This window comes from Rhinolophus sinicus, linkage group LG03 (assembly GCF_036562045.2).
Source record: "Rhinolophus sinicus isolate RSC01 linkage group LG03, ASM3656204v1, whole genome shotgun sequence".
NCBI lineage: Eukaryota > Metazoa > Chordata > Mammalia > Chiroptera > Rhinolophidae > Rhinolophus > Rhinolophus sinicus.
The window spans coordinates 141,400,892-141,421,056 of record NC_133753.1 but is presented as its reverse complement, the minus strand read 5'-3'; the positions used below and the strand labels follow the sequence as shown (position 1 = coordinate 141,421,056).

Below are 20,165 nucleotides of genomic sequence, written 5' to 3'. Positions count from 1 at the left end.
CCAATCAGCTTGTAGTTAACAATTTCAAACTGCTGAGAACATGCGCAGTCTGAAGAGATAAGGTAATAGCCTCTTGTCAATCACAGGTGTCAATGGAGTAGTCCCAGGCCTGGAGCTGAGCAGCCCATCCCAGATAACACCCCCAGGCTCCTGCAAGCCCCTGCACCCTCCTCTTGAGCCTTGCCCTTGCCGCCCCCTCCCCCCAAACCCTTTGGAGTGTACTTTCTCTTCTAATCCTGGCCTTGAGCCACTGCATTCTGCTCAGGCCCACTTTTAGCCCTTTGAAGTGTACTTTTTTTGTAATAAACTGCTTTTTCACTCCTTTAACCCGGTATCTCGTTCAATTCTTTGCTCGAGAGGCCAAGAACCTGGATATCGCGCTTAGAAGGGCCCACTCTCCTGTAACATCTTTTGGCAAGCCAGACAGGGGTCGCTGCCCAGACATCCGGCTCCTAATTCACACTCTTATTCCCCCACTCCCACGCAGGAGAGGTTCTCAGGCAGTGAACTGGGACATTCATAAACTAGAGCTTGATATTTTCAGATATTTCCTAAATAGTTAGCTTTTCTTTTTGCCCATCGTTTGTGCTTAATTGGCTTTCCTCAGCACACTTCAGGGGGTGGAGTTTTGTGAAAAAGAAATTCTTGGAAAAGTGGTTAACTGTGTAGCTCACTCATTCATTTTGCAACTATACAATGATAACCTACTGATATGGGCCAAGGGAGTAGCCTCCCTTCCCCCACCAAAAAACTTTTAAGTTTTCTTTCCTATAGGGATTTTAAGTTTCCCTTAAGTTTTCTTTCCCCCAGTTTCTTAGCTTCCTAGTTCCTGATCTTAATCACCTTTCAAATCAGCTTCTTCCTAGCCTGAATCATTGGGAGGCCCCTGCCCCCTGCCTGAGGCCATTCAAGGCCCTGCTCCTGGGGGAACACCACCACCTGAATAACCAGAGGAGAAGACCACAGGCTCCATGAAGCTAAGCAGAATCTCTATCACACAGCCACCTTGGATCAGCTTTGGGTCCTGCTTCTTAGGCCAACACTTTTAACTCTGTTTAACCAAAATCTATTTTTCCTCATTTAGGAGCCTTGAGGATACAGATAATACCCCATGAAGATTGCCAGTCGCAACCAAAGAAGCCAACGCGTTCTTCCAGGCGAATCTCGAGACCCCTTCCTCTCATCTGAGATCAGACAGGGTGAGAGCTCCGTGAATCCCCCAATAGGTAGGGACAACTCTATGCCTCAGCCCAGCAGGAAGCAGATACAGAAGAAAAGACCTCCTATCCCTCAACTTCCCATGAGATTTTTATGAGGATCATGTCTCTCAAGGGGGAGAACAAGGCAGGCAGTTAGAGACAGACATCGGGTCTCTGCATTCCTGCACAACCACAGAATGCGACTGCCCAAAAGACCTCCACTCTGTGCCCAAAACTTCCCCTTCTCACTGTAATTATCTACCTCTATGAGGAAACAAATGCGTACAAAATACCCAACTGGATTAGACCAGTCACTCACACCTGCGCAGTAAAGGCCACAATGACATTCATTTCAGCTGGGCCACATTATACTATCATTATAATATCATGCATATGCCCGGAAGTTCATTAATATTATTATAACAGACTGAATTCTGGGAAGAAACATACTCAGTTTAAAAAAGTGAGGTAATCGCCTCTCATCAATCACAGGTGTCAATCAAGTGGCCCCATGCCCAGAAAGGAACAGCCCATTCTAGAGAAAAAAAAAGATAAAAACTCCAAGTCCTTGCCAGTCCAAGCCTTTTGAGCCTTGCTTCTGGTCAGGGGCCCGCTCTAAACCCCCTGGAGTGTACTTTTTCTCCTAGTAATGCCACCTTGAGCCACTACTTTCTGCTCAGTGTCATGCAGGGTCTCAGCTTCTGTTCCTCACACAAGAATGTAGGATATGGTAAGGCCAAAAAAGAACACCAATGGAGCCACAGATAAGAGGAGTCCTACCTCTATATTCTTGCTGGTGGCTGGGCTGGAGACCCAGGAAGCAGGAGCCACACGATCCACAGCCTGCCGTCAGCTTCTCTGCCAATCAACCAACCAAGCTAGCCACAGCACTTATATAAGTGGCTAATGGCTAACCAGTAACAGCTGATGGCCAACCAGTTACAGCTGATGGCTATCTAGTACCCGAGCCAGCACCTTTCCATGTGAGACCGAGAGCCTGGAAACTGCTCTCTGGGACTCTGTCTCCACACTCGGGCCTGCTTCTATTTCTTGAAAGTGTACTTTTTCTTCTAATAAACTGCTTTTTCACTACTTTACCTCGGTATCTCATTCAATTCTTTGCTTGAGACACCAAGAACCTGGACACCGCGCTGAGAAGGGCCCACTCTCTGGTAACACTACTTTTGGCAAGACAATGATTAATTAGATAAAATGGTACTCTTCAGGTAATAAACTCATTCTGGAAATGAGATGGTCACAAAGAATGGCCTTAGAAGCTGTAGACCGACTTCCTTGTGCTCAAGAATTGCTGTATGATGATGATTCCTAGGAGAACATGCTCTAGATATCTGGAACTTTATGAAAGGGGTCATATAATTAGATTAGTTCTACTAGGGTAAACTCCCTAATTTAAGGTCAACTGATTAGTAAACTTAATCACATCTGCAAAATCTCTTTTGCATGTAAGAGCTTTTTCTTTTTGTTTTTAATTCAAGAAACATTATGGTGCCATAGTGGAAATTTCAGAACCCTCACCAAATATAACTGGGGAGTCCAGCCCCATCTTTGGGTAACCACAAGTTCGCCATAATTTCTACTGAGCAACACTGGCACAATTTTTTTATGTTCTGCTCTCTTCTTTTATACTAGCCCTCAACTTGAATCTTGATTCTGCTTGTAGCACCATTCATGGGACCCTGAATGTGCAGTTCAGAATACGCAGTATTGAGGGCAAAAGGGATCAAATATATGGTAGTGGAAGGAGAACTGACTTTGGGTGGTGAACACACAACATGATATATATAGATGCTGTATTACAGAATTGTGCATTTGAAACCTGTGTAATTTTACTAACAATTGTCACCCCAATAAATTTTAATTAAAAAAAAGAGTACTCCGTAGACCATCTGTAGATCATCATTTTGTATTTTATACTCACATTCACCAATCAATTGCAGATTTGAAATAACTAGGATAATGTTTAAAACACTTTTTGCAAACTCATTCAGCCTTGAATTTACGTACTTACCACTGTAGCTTTCATGGGCACTTAAAATTAATCATTCACTACATGTATACACACTGGGAAATAGCAAGTCTGAGCCAGAAGAAAGCTATATGCAGTTTTAGGCAATGAGTTTCAAAAAGTGGCCAATCAAGGACAAAGGTTTTCTTCCAGAGGTGCTGTGAAAGTCTTTCTGTTCCACTATTCAAGGTGAGCTCTTCAATACGACTTGCTAAGAAAGCCCAAATAGCCTCTGTGTTGAGTATAGATTCTCACTCTCAGGAGAGGCATCTGGTTGACAGTAGAGACCCCTGCTGCCAGGTAATGACCAGGCTGTGTTCACTAGCTGCACAAAACAACTTGGATAATTTCCATTCCTGCCAGGTAGAGATTTTTACAGTGGCCAGTCCATAATGCTTCTGGCTCCAGAAAAGTGCCCCAAATGTATTCTGCATCTTAGGTCAGGTCATTCCGAATGGAAAACCCGAGCCAAGGATTCAAGTGCAAGTGATTTATTAAGGCTGTGCTCCCGAGAGAACCTGTTAATGGACTCCAGAATAGGGAAGGAGAAGAACTAAGAAAAGAGGCATTATCAGATGAAATTCCAGGCTCAGCCAGATTCCAGAAAAAGCTGTATAGCATAAGTTGCAAGTCAGTTTGTCATGTCTAAAGGCAACTGGGCTTTGTATCACTTCAGCAGACAGTCTATGAGTCACCCCAGAGAGACATAAACTCCTAGGCATTTCTAGCCATATCCCCACCAGAGCAAAGTGGCTCCAGTAACCCAGGGCAATCCTCTGAGAGATGTTAGCATGAAAAAACAGTAGTACCTTGGTTTTAGAACATCTCTGTTGACGAACATTTTGTTTTATGAATGCCGTAAACTATAAGTAAAGGCTTCGGTTTTTGAACACGACTCAGAAGTCGAATATGTCACACGGCTTCCCCTGAATGCAAAATCCTGAGGCCTAGCTGTCGGCTGTTTTCGAATGTTTCAGAGCTCGTGGATTACATTCGAAAACTGAGGTACCACTGTATACAGAAGGTGGAGCACACATAATGGGTAAAGGAGATGGAGGAATCTGGCTAGGGTATTATCTGGGGGTCATTTATCTATCTTTTGTAGGTTTCTGGGCGAATGTTCAGCTGCCTCTTGCAATTCTGTCTCCCACCCCTACGACTCTCCTCCTGGGTGTTCCTCTGGGAGTCATCCTATTGCTTATGTGGACTTTTAGTTAGGAAAATGGGAAAGGTTTCCTGGAAGGCATGAAATAGTGCTGCAAGTTACCGCCCCTATTGTACATGGAAACAGGTGCAAAGGAATTCTGGCTCCAAGAATAAGCTCCTCACACAAGCCTGTTCATTACTGAGCTTTTGTGGGTGTTTTCTCAAGACCTCTGGAGTGGAAGGCAGTGAGTGTGGTATAGTAGATAAAAGAGCAGGGGCTTTAGAGTCACAAGAACTAAGACAGTCGGGGCTGGCCAGGTGGCTCAGGCGGTTAGAGTTTCGTGCTCCTAACTCCGAAGGCTGCCGGTTGGATTCCCACATGGGCCAGTGGGCTCTCAACCACAAGATTGCCAGTTCAATTCCTCGAGTCCCCCAAGGGATGGTGGGCTCCGCCCCCCACAACTAAGATTGAACACGGCACCTTGAGCTGAGCTGCCTCCTGGATGGCTCAATTGGTTGGAGCGCGGGCTCTCAACCACAAGGTTGCCAGTTGGACTCCCGTAAGGGATGGTGGGCTGCACCCCCTGCAACTAGCAACGGCAACTGGACCTGGAGCTGAGCTGCGCCTTCCACAACTAAGACTGAAAGGACAACAACTTGACTTGGAAAAAAAAAAAAAGTCCTGGAAGTACACACTGTTCCCCAATAAAGTCCTGTTCTCCTTCCCCAATAAAAATCTTAAAAAAAAAAAAAAAGAGAACTAAGAGAGTAAGCATCCATGACCTCTGCCCCCGGTGATTATATTACATGGCAAAAGGGATTTTGCAGATGTAAGTAGGATTACTAATGAGGTGGCCTTAAAATGGGGAGATTAAAATGGTAGGCCATACCTATCCAGGTGATTCTTCCCAGAGCCTCTAGGTAAGATTCCAGTATGGCTAACATGTTATTTAAGCCAGGTGAGGTCCTAAGCAAAATATCCCAGTTGAACCCACCTGAACATCTGACTTGCAGAGCCCTGAGATAATAAATGAGTGTTGTTTTAAGCTGCTATATTTGTGGTAATTTGTAACAAGTAGTCGAATACTAATTTATTATGTTCAAATTCTAATATTATTACTGCCAAAGTGCTGTAACTGTGTATTAGTTTCCCAAGTCTGCTGTAACAAATTACCACAAACTTGGTGACTTAAAGCCACAGAGATTTAACTTCTCACAGGTTTGGAGGCCTGAAATCTGAAGTCAGCATCACTGCGCGAAAATCAACATGTCAGTAAGACCATGCCTTCTGCAGAGGCACTAGGAGGATCTGTCCTTTACCTCTTACATCTTTTGTGGTTGTTGGAATTCCTTGGCTAGTGGCTGCATCATTCCAGTCTCTGCTTCCATCTTCAATTGCCCATTGCCTCCTCTTCCTTCTCCCTCTTGTGAAAAATCTCCATCTGCCTCTCTTTTATAAGGATACATGCCAGTGTATTTAGGGCCTGTCTGGATAATCCAGAATAATTTCCCCATCTCAAGATCCTTAACTTCATCACATCATATCTTCAAAGAATTTTTTCTGTCCTTTCTTTCTGCTACATAAGGCAACATTCACAGATTCCAGAGTTTAGGTTATGGTATATTGGGGAGGGGGGCATTTTTTTACCCCACCACACACTGTGAGCAGTCATTCAACATCTCCTTGGATTTAGTCTCCTCATTGAAAACATGGGGCCAAACAATCTACCATAGTGCCCAGGACAGGGTTGACAGCCAATGAATGATAATTATTGTTGGCAGAAAAGCTATGATCAGTGGGGTCAATGATATTGCAACTACACGTGTATTTGAAAATGCAAAGTGAAAATAATTAAAGATCTGCTAACATAAAGGTATGAACTCAACTTTCTTTAATCCATTTGATTCTAGAAATTGTCCATTTATCAGCTCTGTCTGTTTTAGAGAATTGTCAAACAACTGTCATCTTACTACCATTATAATTCAGATTCCGCTTTAACTCTGCAAATGTTCACTCATTCTGCTATGTGCAAGAACTCTGCTGTTCACTAGGACATGCATGTCTAAGCAGGACACAATCTGTGATTTAGTCGGCCTCACAATCCAGCAGGGGAATGAGGGTTCCCCATAAATACTTGCTTCATAGAGCACAAACTCTGTCTCAAGTAAATCGGGTATTAATTCAGTTATCCCCATTTTATGAGGTTTGCATCCAAACTTGAAAATAAGCCCCATCGACAAGAACAAAAAAGGACAAGCATTAGATAGAATTGTTAGATTCACAGTCCAGGAAACAACACCACCACATAGTACTCATATAATTTCTACTACACATGCAAGTTTTATAACTTTACAAATACATATTGTGCAAAGGAAAACCCATATAAGAAAGATTTGAAAATAATCACAATCACGGGTTTCATTTATCAGCTGTCTAAGCCAAGACTGCATGCCCCTGCCTTTTAAAGTAGGGCTGACTGGAACTCACAGAAAAACAATGGGCTTCTGGACCCTCATGAGTCCTTGGAAATGTTCTGTGAAAATTCAGGCATTTTCAATAACATGAATGGTTCTGAAACAATTTTTTTTTTTTGCTTTAAATATTTTTGTCATAGAACTATACTTGTGGTATTGCTGTCTATGTTGGCAGTAGTGTTTTAAGTCAACAGAATTTCTTATAAAACAAAATGAAAAGACAGTGACTCACTAATCTGTTTAAAGCAGACAACACATTAGATAAAATAACAGAAATTGTTTCATTATTTCAAGGTTTTATTTCTCTCTCTCTCTGCTTGTTTATTTCTTTTCTTTCTTCTTCCACCTTTGTTGTTGTTGTTGTTCATTTAGAATTATTTCTGCAATTAAATTTACCTCAACTGTCTTGTGATACATTAAGGTTTACTGTCTCTGTTAACCCTCAAATATTCAAAAATATTCCAACATGATCTTCCTTCTCCCATCATCATCTGGTATTCCATAGATATGAATGATAGAATATAGCATATAGAGACCGGGAAGAAAACGCAATAAAATTAAAACCGATGCAGAGATTTTGTTGTAGTAGAAATCTTGATCTTTTACAAGAGAGGCCAACCGCCAACAAAAGCAACTGGCAAAATAGCACACAAGCTGGTAAGGTGTTGGATATTAATATTTGAACTATGATTCTTTGAGTCTGGTGGGATGGAAATACTTTACTAACTTAGCTTCCCCGTGCTAGGTTAACACCTCATGAAACAGACCTGAGTTGCAATATACTCAATGTTCAGAAAGATTCTTTGTATATTTGTGGGGTGATTCAACTTCCAGGTACAATAATTTGAAACCATATTGTTCAGCAAATTATTAGATTGATACAGTAGACTGTCAATGCCACATATATTCTTCTGCTTGACTGGTGACTTCTACAACACAAATAATCCAGAGGACACAGAAACAGAGGTTTTAGAAAAAAGAGCGTCTTTCTAACTTCAACGTAGACAGAGTAAATTATTCCTTCCCTGTTGAAAAATGATAGATACAGCCAGAAACACTTTTGGTTTGTTTTTTGTTACTATTCCCTGTCTAGACACAAATTCAGGATACCAGATGAGCATCTAAGATCTTACAAAGACGTAGCAATTTGATGGCCTGAAAGCATGTCTGTAAGTAATGTTATTTTAAAAGTGCCCCACACATTTTGCTCACTACTACAACCGATTTATGGTTTAATGATGATAAAAGAAGGGCTTGCCCTGGGTTATGAACATAGAACCCATAAAAGGATTGATTCTTATTAAAGAGCTACCTCACAGATTTTGGGCACCCCTCTTTGCAGTACCTTTTGTACCCAGCCCCACCTGTAAGGGTGCCAGTTAAGGGAAAGATTGAAAGACTGTGATTAGAGATGTCAAAATTCATTTTGCAAAGCCTTTTTCTTCTGTTAACAGGTGTTTTTATTTTCCCAGAGGGATACAAAATCTTGCAATTTATTCACTTTATTTTTCATTTATTTGAATAAAGACAGTTGCCTGATATAATAGTTAAACACTGCATGTTTGCTAGTCAGTATCATAATAAAATATGATTCTATTTAAAATAGACGATAATTTTGCCACCCTCCCAGAAGTGAGCAGCAACAAAATGTGTCATATTATACATCTGAAAAATGCGAGTGATCAGCTCTCATCGACTCTAACCAGAAATTAAAATTTGCTTCTGTAGGCTTGAGCCTATGAGTTTCACTGGCCTGCATCTAGCAAGGGCAAACTTCTGCAAACTTTCAGGATGGGGAGAAATTACGTACATTTCAGAAAATGTTATTACTTCAATTCGAATATGAGGAGTAAAGAGACCTCTGGGTTTTGACAAATTCACTTCTGCAATGTGTTATAAAAGAAGAAGAAAAGGCACAGGACTGATCTCCATCTCACTAGCAGTTCTGGCAAAACGAAAACAGATTTGGTGCCACAGGTACATGGCACATTACTTCTCTTTGTCCATTCTAAAACAATGGTGTCTGAAAGCAAGCTCAGTAGTCAAAAACTTTCCCAGGTCAGTTTACAAAGAAAAAGGAAAAATATTACAACCATAGCTTTGAACGTGGGTACTTGCTAGCAATGAAATTTAGAAGGTGATAGGTTACATAATGAGTTTGCAGTTATGATTGCACCTGGCTCTGAAAGGTTACAATGCTATGGAAAGAGAATATCAGCTCACGGGTACTGGTGAACAGGCTGGTGCCGCCTTTTCACTCCTGATAAGTTCTTCTTGTTATTGGGGACACTGATTTAGCCGTTCCAGCTGTATATGCTATTGTTTGTTCTTTCTTATTTGCTCACCCTATATAATGATTTCCTCAGATATGCAACAATACTTGGGCTTTGCTTTTATCTAGAGATTACTTTTCTTTTGTACATGAGTGATCATTGAGTATTTAATTAAGCTGGATTTGAAATGGTTCGGATCCAATTCTAATTGATTTCAATGTAAACCAATAGAGTTTTTAATCAAGCAAAAACAGCTGTCCAAAGTTCAATACTGAATTGACTAGCTAAGCCTGTACCAGTTTACTAATGCTTAAATTAATAAATGGTATTTTATTTCATTTTTGACTGGATCTTTTTGTGTCTGGAATTGAGGAATTTATAGCAGTTTGTTGACATTAGAATAAGGTGTGTTATTTTGTAAACCTGTACATTTCAGGCCTGATAAAAGACCTTGAAATCCAAAAATGATAAACAGAAGTGCTCGGAATATTTTTAAATCCAGGAACTTTTTTCTTTTCTTAGGGGAGCTATTTGATATCAGGTGTTCAGACTGCCAGTTTATGGTGGGCAAAGGGAGTTTTATGTTGTTGTGTTTTTAAAATACATAATGTCATGATTACAGAGCATCACTGCAAAGAGGGTTAGGCTTCAAAGATAACCAGACAAACCAGTTCTTCAGAAAGTGGCTGATTGGCTGCTTTGCTAAAGATAAATCTTTCCTCTTCCAAATATTCTGAAAAAAAAAAAAAAAAAAAAGTAGACTAATAGCGAGAAGTGTAGTGATTTGCACATTATCCAAGCCATTGAGTTATTCCTGCCTGTCCTCATTCTGGTTCTTGATTTGCAGGCCAGCTATGCTCTGCAGCTGGAGCAAATTATATCAGCAGAAGTGCTGATGTGACCACAAGTTGACAAAAGGACATGATTTCTAGTAGCAAAAAAGCAACTAGATTTTATGAAATTGTATCTAATAATGTTGTTTAACTCATGGATCCTGCATCTGACGCCTGCTTTTTATCCAGTCCTTTCAGCGGCCCTTTGTTAACAGTCACTCAGAAGAGGAAATAAAATGTAGCCATTGAAATAAAAATTGCTCTACTCTTTTTAATAGCTCAGCTGCAGGCTCCATTGTTTTATTTAATGGATTGTATAACTGAAGTCTCTCCTCCTGATGATTCCCATTTGGCTTCTGAGTCCCCAAACTCTGTCAGAATCTTGGGGGTTCCAAAAAGGAGGGGAGTCTGGTGCTTTGCTTGTTCAGAATACAAGTGGATAGTAAAAGTGACAACATTGTTTGAAATGTAATTCCTGCTATGGACTTTACAATGTGCAAGAAGCAGAGTTTTCTCCTAAGAAAAAAGCAACATTAGTCTGTCCCTAGACTCAGCAATTCTAGTTCAGGACACAGTACAAGTTGGCTTGTCTTAAATATATAGAAGCAAGTAGGGTTGGAGGCAGTAGCAAGGGGAAAAAATGAATTGGAAGGACTAGAATAAATAATTGTCTTGTCAAAATCACTGTGTTGTCCTCTAATGAATAGATGTGTCCTCTGCCCTGGGATCCCTGCAGTGGGTCTCTCTAGCCTCCTACCTGACTATCCTGGCCAATATAGAAAGTGTACCTGTGAATCATTTGACTTATTGTCATCCAAAAGACTGTCACATGAATCTTATATTTTGAATTATTTAATATTCTTGGTTCTGCAGAACAGTTAAAATGTGTCTGGCTTCTGTTGGAAGGATTATAGGTGATTTAAAAATATACATTTTACTTCTACTTTACAAAGATAAATTGCATTATGTGTATATTCAAAAGATCAAAGTTAAAAAAGTGCTTCCTACCTAAGAAAGGTGGTATAAAATACCAACACAAAGGATCAACCCCCTGCTCCATACTTACAAATATTTTAAATATGAATGAGTTGCAAACTATGTACCTGACTAAAATACACTCTGGTGCTACGGTTTTTGGAGAATTCTGCAAAAAGCTTTTTAAATTCATTTGTGTCCTGCCTTGATATGTTCTGTCAAAGCAGGTTTGTTGTTTTAAAAAGAGGAGGATTTGTTAAATTGTGAAGTGCTAAGAAGCCATTCAGCAGAGGAAGATACACAATGTACCAAGCAGTTAAAACAAATCAAATCCTACAGTATAACCTGTTAAGGATGTAATTGAGATACATGTAATCATTAACCTTGGAACAGACTGGGAATTCGTTAATGAATCAAATCAATACCCTCTCCACTGATCCATAATAATTTGAAAGAAATGAAAAATTTAACAGTTACTGTATGTGAGGTTATTGTGGGTTGCAATTAGCTAGCCTCCAGGAGATTATGTTACCTAGTTACCAGAAGGTAAGTATAATTTCCGTAGAGCTTCTGGAAAGATTGTCATAAAGATAGGTGCCAGACATGGAAATGGGTCATGAAAGGATATTTGGTATGACCAGAACCTGGGTCATCTTTCTGTCATTTCATTTCATACATCCTTTTTAGGACATTTCATACTCCCAGGTGACATGCATGTACTGCTTTGAAAAGACATTACAGTTGAATTTTATTAGATAAAAAACGTGATTATCCCTTTTTTATATCTTACCACAGATCTATATCTCACATAAGATGGCAAAGAGTTCAAGGTGAAAATTCTGCATCTGGGAACAGAATAACACATGAACTTTCTGCTGCAGGCAAGATACTGAGTCGGAGAATATTTCATATTTGTACTATTCCCTCATCTTAACATTCCCAGCATGGTCATTATTACCAGTGGAATTCTATAGAAGTATAGTAAAAGGGAATGAATGTCTTGCTCTATTGAACCCCCATATTTTTTTTTCATCTCCAAGTAATATGTAGTACCCTACAAAGTAGTTTGGAGAGAACAAAATGATCCCAGGGTCAATGGCTTTTATATATATATATATATTGCTTTTATGTAAATCTTAGTTAGAAGAAACAATCTCAGTATGTGAAGTTTCATAGGCAAATCTCAATTTGGGGGAGATATAAAAAGAGATATTGCCATTCTCTAGGGAGTCAGTAAATAAAACGCAGAACAGAACTTAAAAAAAAAATGCATGTAAAATATATGCGTATGGAAATGTTAAGAGCCTTATTTTATAATGCCAAGGAGGGCACAAGATAAAAACTGTTGTCATTTGTTTCCAGGGAAAGCAGTCGGTGAAACCCAGGCACAGTAGGATAGTTAGTTAGCTACCACATGTAAAGCTGAGAGCAGATGGCGCCGTTGATATAGAGCGCAGGAATGTGCGTGTTTATGCGGGTGCGTTACTGTGCGTGTGCGTGTGGAAACCAGCAAGGAGTTTGACACTGATGTACTCCATCAAGTCCAGTTATAAAGAACAAGTAGATAGAACAACATTCTGTGCATCTGGCAGCCTAACTAGCTCTGTCAATCTGTGGATACTGCTGACATTGTACTATAAGCTTCGATTCCATCTGTGTTGTTTATTTTGAGCTGGATTTACTGCACACTATGTGAATTGATGATGGCTAGAAGGTCCAAAAGATTCTGAGTCTGTTTAAAGTTCCAAGGTGTCAAATTACACAGGATGGTGTCACGAACATTATGAAAGGGTAAGTGGAGAGGCAAACCGTTTTCAGTATTTGTTAGACGTCCAAGAAAAATTGCTGAAAATATAGATGAAGAAAGTTTATGAAAACATCTAAAGGGTGCATACGAACTCCTGCAATCAAATGTTTCTTTTTCAAGTTGTATTGTGTCATTTTAGAAAATTCAAAATATGTACAAACAAATAGACAAGTCAAATCAGCTCTCCACTCTGAGGTTGTGACATGCATATTATTCAAAACTTCCTGATGAGTACCATATTAAATTGCCAGAATAAAGGAATGGACTTGATGGGTGAGGGTTGTGCTTCTCTTCTCTCTGAATGGCTAGAACTGAGGAACAAGTATGTTTCTATACATTCACTGTTAAGTTCTTCTGTGACATTCTTTTCTTGCTTCATTTCCTTCTGTATGTTAAGACATTTATAAATCTTTCTGCACAGTTATGAAACGGGCATTGCTATCTTCACCAAGAAATCACTAAATAGTTGAGAATACAATTTTTAATGAAAATCATACACACTTATATGAGAAAAACAACACTATTTGATGTAGGTCATCTATATCAAAGCTTTTGTGTATTTTAATTTTCAACATTATGTGCAACTGAATGCTATGTCTGCATAACGCCAGAACAGTCTCATGAATTCAGAGAAAAGGGATTTAATGATTCAGGTGTTTTATAAGCATCTGCATATCTGATGTCATTCAATTCGTGCGGTTATCCTTGTCTGCTTGTGTGGTGAGTAGCCCAGATTAGAATTTTCCTGCACCACAAATGATACACACTAGACTAGATACAGTTTGGCTTGTAGTCATTGAATGGAAAAAAAAGCATTCTGCTTATAGTATACAAATTTTAATTCATGCTTTCAGTCCCCATTCAGTTAGTGGTTGATTATGGTTGAATTGTGTCATTGAATACAGTTATATTTATATGTAACTCTGTCCTTCTTTAAAGAAGAAAATTTTTAGTCATCCTGCCTCATGTTTCACAGCCAGGACATCAAACAGAATCTACGACAGTTGTTCATTTGCTTGGTAATGTTTAATGTTCATTGTTCATAAGTATTTATTCAAAATATTTGTTAGGTAATGTGAAATACACAGTCAATATACTATATGATCTGAACCCTCAAGTTTCAAAGAAGAGATCATAAAGTTAAGACATCCTTATAAAAAATGTCAAATAGCAATACATATATTAAATATCAATTACAAAATACTAGGTGGCACAAAGTAAACTAAAATTAAGTTGGAAACATTCACTGTCTTCTACCTGCCATATACTAAACTGGAGAATTCTTCTCCATTAGGTACCTCACTCAACTCCTCAACACTCTCAGATGTCCTCTCTCTTTCCCCAGAAGACAGAGGCTGGGAAAGTGGACGTACCTTGTCCAAGTCACATAACCACTAAGTGACTGAGCAAGGCTTTACTTTAGTTCACGTCCATAAACACACGTATATTGAAATCTGCACCAAGCATACTTCTTGGCACTGGAGTAAGTAATATTAAAAACCTGTGTAAAGAAGTGTACATGCTTGTAAGAAATAAAATATAAAAAGTTTAATGTGAACATAAAGGCTGAAATAGATGTATGCACAGGGAATGATGAGAACAGAGAGAAGGTACCTAGCTTAGAAAGCTGACAGAGTAGACAGAAAAGGAACAGGTGACAGGCTTCCCAGATAGGCACAAGCATGAGCAAAAGGATGCTGGTCTGAGCAACAGGGATAGTGGAAGATGCAGCTTTTGTAACACATCCTGGTGAGTCATGTGGGCCAGTGAGGGAAACGCATTTGTAAGAGGAAGTAATCCCAATGGGCTGAGGTAATGCGCAAAGGCTTGAAAGAGGTTGGCCTTGACTCAAGAAGCTGGGTAGATTTTGAATAGACAGATAAAGAAACAACTGCATATTGGAGGTGAAGATAAAATGGATAAACAAACACTTGGAGATAAAGATGTATTAAACCAATATGGCAGAAGGAGGGATGTTCAGGCCAATATGGTAGGTCTGCTCACTTTCTAGTTTGGCCACCAGTTAATGTATACAAACTTGAAACTTATTATCACCTAGAACTGGTACATTTCTAAAATTTCAAATTTCTCTCCATGACAACAACTTCTTAGCCTTGCAGTTCTCATTCAGTCATCCTCGTTCTCCAAACTGATCAAGAACTTGAATCCCTAACAGTCAGAATTGTGTGTCTCTATCATCCCAATCTATCTAATTCCTAACTGTCTTAGACTCCCTGGTCCACCACTTCAACCTCTCTTTTTTGCTTCAAATTCCTTGCCAAATTTTTCTTTCATATCACACCTTTCTGGAAAAACCTCAAGATTAGATCAATTCTTCTTTAGTTCCCTAGTTCTCTTTCCTATTATTCAAAGAGATGGTTATTATTTTTAGTCTCCTTTATTCTAGCTACCTTTTACCCTCAGCTTATTACCTCATCACACACACACACACACACACACACACACACACACAAAACAGAAGCCATAACCCAAATAGTACAAGCAAATGGACATCAGCACCCACTGCTTCTAATTTTTCCATCACAGGTGTAGAGGTGATTTTCCCTATGCAGGAGTTCAATCCTTTCACCTGTGCTTTGGATTCCCCCATACCCCCAAGCTTGGATTTCAAGGGCCATAGTTCCTTGAAAAATCTTGTCTTTCTTCCCGTTTTTTAGTTTACTACGAAAATAACACCTAGCCAGACAATCAAGTCTAATGCATCTTTTGGAGCAAAAATTAACATAAGACCTAGTCTTATTTTACTATAAGACCCAGTCTTTAATATATAATAATATAATATAATATAATATAATATAATATAATATAATATAATATAATGCTGGGTCTTATATTAATTTTTGCTCCATATGACGTGTTAGAGCTGATTGTCTGACTAAGTCTTATTTTCAGGGAAACAGGGTATGTTTTTAATTGGCTCTTTCTGAAACAATATTGTTTCAATATTCCCATATCTTTCAAATTTTAAAAACAAACCAACATGCTCATCCTCAAATCACTTTTTAGCTACCGTCCTAGCTCTTCCTTTCATAGACAAACTTCTTTAAGAAAGTAGCATTCCTCAACTCATTTCAGTCTGAAAACCACCCCCAAGAATTTCCTAAAACTGTGCTTGTTAAAGTCATCAATGAATGCCTGGCTTCTAAATCCACTCTTACCTTATTTTACTTGTAGAACTTATTATTGCTGACTAATGTCTCCTCTTTAAACAGAATTTCCTTAGTTTAATGACACAATACTCTGTTGTTTTCTTCATTGACACTGCCATTTCCCTAAATATTAGAGTCTTCAGCATTATCTCTTGGGCCCTTAGCTTTTATCATTCTATACATTGTGCCTGATGAATATCATTTATAGCTTTAATTATCATCCATATACTTGTAGTTTCATTGACCATCTCCATGTGGAAGAAACCAATCCAAGGAATAAATCCTCAGCACTGTGTTTTTGATGAGCTTCCTACATATTTAACTAATGACTCATCAACACTGCTCAGATGTCCCCAGCTATCAAAATGGCTACATGTCCAAAATCAATGCATCATCTCCTTTCCTCCTTCTTGCAGCCAAACTTCCTAAATATTTCTTAAATCCATGAACTTTTGTTTGTCTTATTTAAAAATATTTTTCTCATTCAGATTAAGGTAAACCAAGGAACCCAATCATTTAAACATCTATCATTGAATAAGAACGTTATAATTTGGATGGATGTAGGAAACAGTTAAAATTAAATGAAGCCATCAAAATACTTTTTGAAATTAAATTGAAACAGTTGAATGAATCACAGCTAAAATACTAATTTTTTAAAGCCTAACTGATAAGAAACAAATATTTTTAGCAACTTAAAGACAGAAAGCATATCATCTTTATGTTTATATTCCTAGCTCTAAGTACTGTGAATTGCAACAGAGTTGCAGGTCAATTAATACTTATTTAATGAATTAATAGGTTTGTTCTTCAATCCTCCACAAAAGCAAGAAGCAGTACAAGGTTCTCACCAAGTCATTCACACATGTTATGACTCTTTTTTAACTTATTCTGTATATTGAATGGCTGATGAAACAAGGATGTCAAAACTACCCCTACTCATGACTGATGGAATTAGAGATTTCCTTACAATGTGGTAATAATAAAAGGAATATCAGGCATTAAAATGACTAGTTATGTTAGCTTTGTATAAAAACAAACTTCTATTCTACAGCCTTAGTTTACAAAATTGACCACTCTTCATAGGAAAAAAAAAAGTTTTTTTGACTGGTTCAACCCATCCTATTCCTATAAATGGAAAACTAGTATTTTATACATCCTGCTAATGAAGAAAGGTGACTTGTTTAGCCAAAACAAACTTTATCTTTTTTCCCCCTCAATAAAGTCATTTCCTTCCTGGCAGTGAGTATAGACTAACATGCTGATGGAAATTGGTAAGTCTAGTTCATCTTTCAGTAATGCTCTGGACTTAAAGCAAACAGAAATGAAATTTTACTGTGGTACCATCATCCTTCATTGTGACCTATAAAGAAAAGTATAGAAAACATAAGTGCACAGTTTAATGAATTATATAATAAAGCAATCATCTATGTAACCACCACTGGGTTGCAAAATAGAACTTTGCCAACAGCCATCCAGTTGTAACACCTTACCTCCCATTCTGTCCAAACATTTACGATAATACTTTCCTTGCTTTTCTTTATAGTTTTACCACCTGATAATGTATCACTCAGTTTTGTCTGTTGTGAACTTTCTATAAATGGAATCATATACATTTCTTTGGTGTGACTTCTATCACTCAGTGTTAGGCTTTTAAGATTTCTCCATGTTGTTAGGAATACGTGTAGTTCATTCATTTTAATTGCTATTAATAATCCATTTTATGAATACACCTTAATTTACCTTTCCATTCTACTCTTGATGAACATTTTAATTGCTTGCAGTTTTGGGCTGTTATGAATAAGGATGCTATGGTATTTGCACATATGTATCCTAATATATCTAAGCATATCTTTTTGTAGGGCATATAATTGGAAGTGAATTGCTGGGTTTGAGAATATATATATCCTCAACTTTACTACAATAGACAACAACGAAAATGAAAAAATAATTACAAATTTGTTGTATCTGTTTGACTGGTTTTATTTAAGAAGCGTTTCTTAAATTTTAAAGGTGAATTCCATCTAGTATTGCGTATTTCACATGAAAAGTAGTACACAATCTGAAAAATTTTCAAAATAAAATGCAAATGAAGTATTAATATCTAAAAGAGATTAACAAACATTTGTACTTTTTTCTGACAAAAGTATATAGTTCTTCTCATAAAAGTGGCAAGAATGCATTAATCATATTTATCGGAATCCTTAATCAAGCAGTAGTGTGGCCAGGAATAGAGCCTGTAGAGATTCACAAGTAGAACATAATGCTTAGATTTTCATTTTATGGAATTCATATTTCTTTTGTAATATTACAAAGGTTATAAATCTTGCCCAACATGCAATTAACAACCATTGTAATAGCTTATTGAAGAACTTGCTCTTAATATATAACTTCCACTTTTATATTTATAAAATTTTGAGCATGGGAAGCAGCTTTACACTAAAAACAGAAAATCAAATCAGTGCTCTCTTTGACGGGTTCTCCTGAAAGGGAAAAAAAAAAATTAAAAAGTCTCCATGCTTTGATTTACCATGAAACAAAATATCTTTTCTTAAATTACATCAGAATTTTTGGAACCAGTATTTGAGAGATTTTTTTAGAATGTATGTGTCATGGTATTAAAGATGCCACTGAGAACAAGGTAGATTTGGTCTCTGCTGTCACGCAGCTTAGAATTTAAAGGGAAATGCAGAAGAATAAGAAACTGAGATATTATGACAGAGTAAAAAGGCACATTAAAAGGAACACTTGATCAAGTAAGACTTGAAGGATGAAAAAGGCGTGATGGAGAGGGAAGGACAAGATACACTCTAGGAAGAGGAACAAAAGCCCAGAAATGAGAAAAGAAAGAAGTACAGGAAGATCAGTAATTAATATAAGGATCTTAGATGTCAACCAGACATAAGATGAAATCTCAATCCTCCGATTAATAGCTGTGACTTTGGGCAAGTCACTTACTTTTTCTATTTCTCCCTGTAAAATAGCAATAATAATCATACTTAAGATTTTTGCAAGGATCAACTAAGATAATATTTATTAAGTACACAGAATAATTCCCCCATAAAGGTAGGTAGCAACTTTTATAGCAGGATAAAACATTTTGGAGTTGCGTGGTGTTCATGTGAGACAGGAATATATAGATATAAGAATTTTAAGTCATCAAGAGCATTGGGACATATTAAATAATCCAGTCCTTACACTAAGAACAATGGGGAGTGCCAGCAACAGATTGTGTTTCAGAAAAGATGCTAAGCTGTAGTAAAAATGGCTGGAAGGGGAAAAGAAGTGGGAAAACAAGGGACCTGCATGAGGTTAGTGACAGTGGAGATGATGGAAACTGATGTATTTGAAAGATATTTAACTGCAGTATGTCCATTTCAGGCAGTATGGCAGACAGAACTATAACTCTTCCTCTATATACCTAAATAATTGTTTGTTTGTGTGTCTGTATGTGTATATCTCTATCTCTATCTCTATCTCTATCTCTATCTCTATCTCTATCTCTATCTCTATCTCTATCTATCTAGATATTTTCTTTAACAAATATGTTAGATTTCAAGTAAGAAAGGGAAATAAAAATGTTCTGGGGACAGATATGAAGCATGGGTACGTATCCAGGGAAGTTAGTAAGCACTGAAGGTAATTATTTCCCTGAGTAGACACTTTTGATCTTGGGTGGCCTAGAGCTTAAGTTTTTATGAGTGGCACATGTAGGGGAGACAAAGCCTTGCTCTGCATCCACCCCTACCTACCTCTGCATGGGTTCTAGACTCATAAGGAGCTAGTTCAAGAAAAGGATGATTTAGAAAACAGTGCTGTGTAACATTAATATTAGACAAATAAAAAGGCAAAAGTCCTATTGCTAGAAATAAAGATGGTAACAATATAATGATAAATGTTTCAATTCATCAGGAAGATGCAATAATATAAAACTTGTAAACCATACTATAGCTTCAAAATAAAGGAAGTGAAAATTTGACATCAAAATGAGATATTCAATATAGTCTTTTTAACAATTATTAGATTAAGATGAAATGATTGGGAAGGGTATAAAAGATTGTAACAGCATGATCAAACTAGATTTCGTTTAACAAATAAAATATATGTTTGTAAAGCACATGAAAGAATAGTGTACTTTGAACTGTGAACTGTGTACAAATTTTGTGGCATACTTTTCAAGCACACATTGTACATGTGGCTTCATAAAAAAAGTCTTGAAAAATTCCAAAGAATCAATACACACATCAAAATCGCTTAATACAAA

General features: G+C 37.8%; 1 long non-coding RNA gene across 3 annotated transcripts in view; it reads left to right on the top strand.

Moving 5' to 3' along the window:
* LOC109448662 (uncharacterized) overlaps positions 1–12,068 on the top strand; it is a 439,520-nt gene extending 427,452 nt beyond the window's left edge. For 2 of the 3 annotated variants that reach the window (XR_002137562.2, XR_012495024.1), the window contains one exon: positions 1,085–2,296. This is a non-coding gene — a long non-coding RNA (uncharacterized LOC109448662). Of the gene's footprint in view, positions 1–1,084; positions 2,297–11,722 lie in introns of those variants that run through there. The other variant, XR_012495023.1, reaches the window with a different exon arrangement.
* Positions 12,069–20,165: the final 8,097 nt, after the last annotated feature.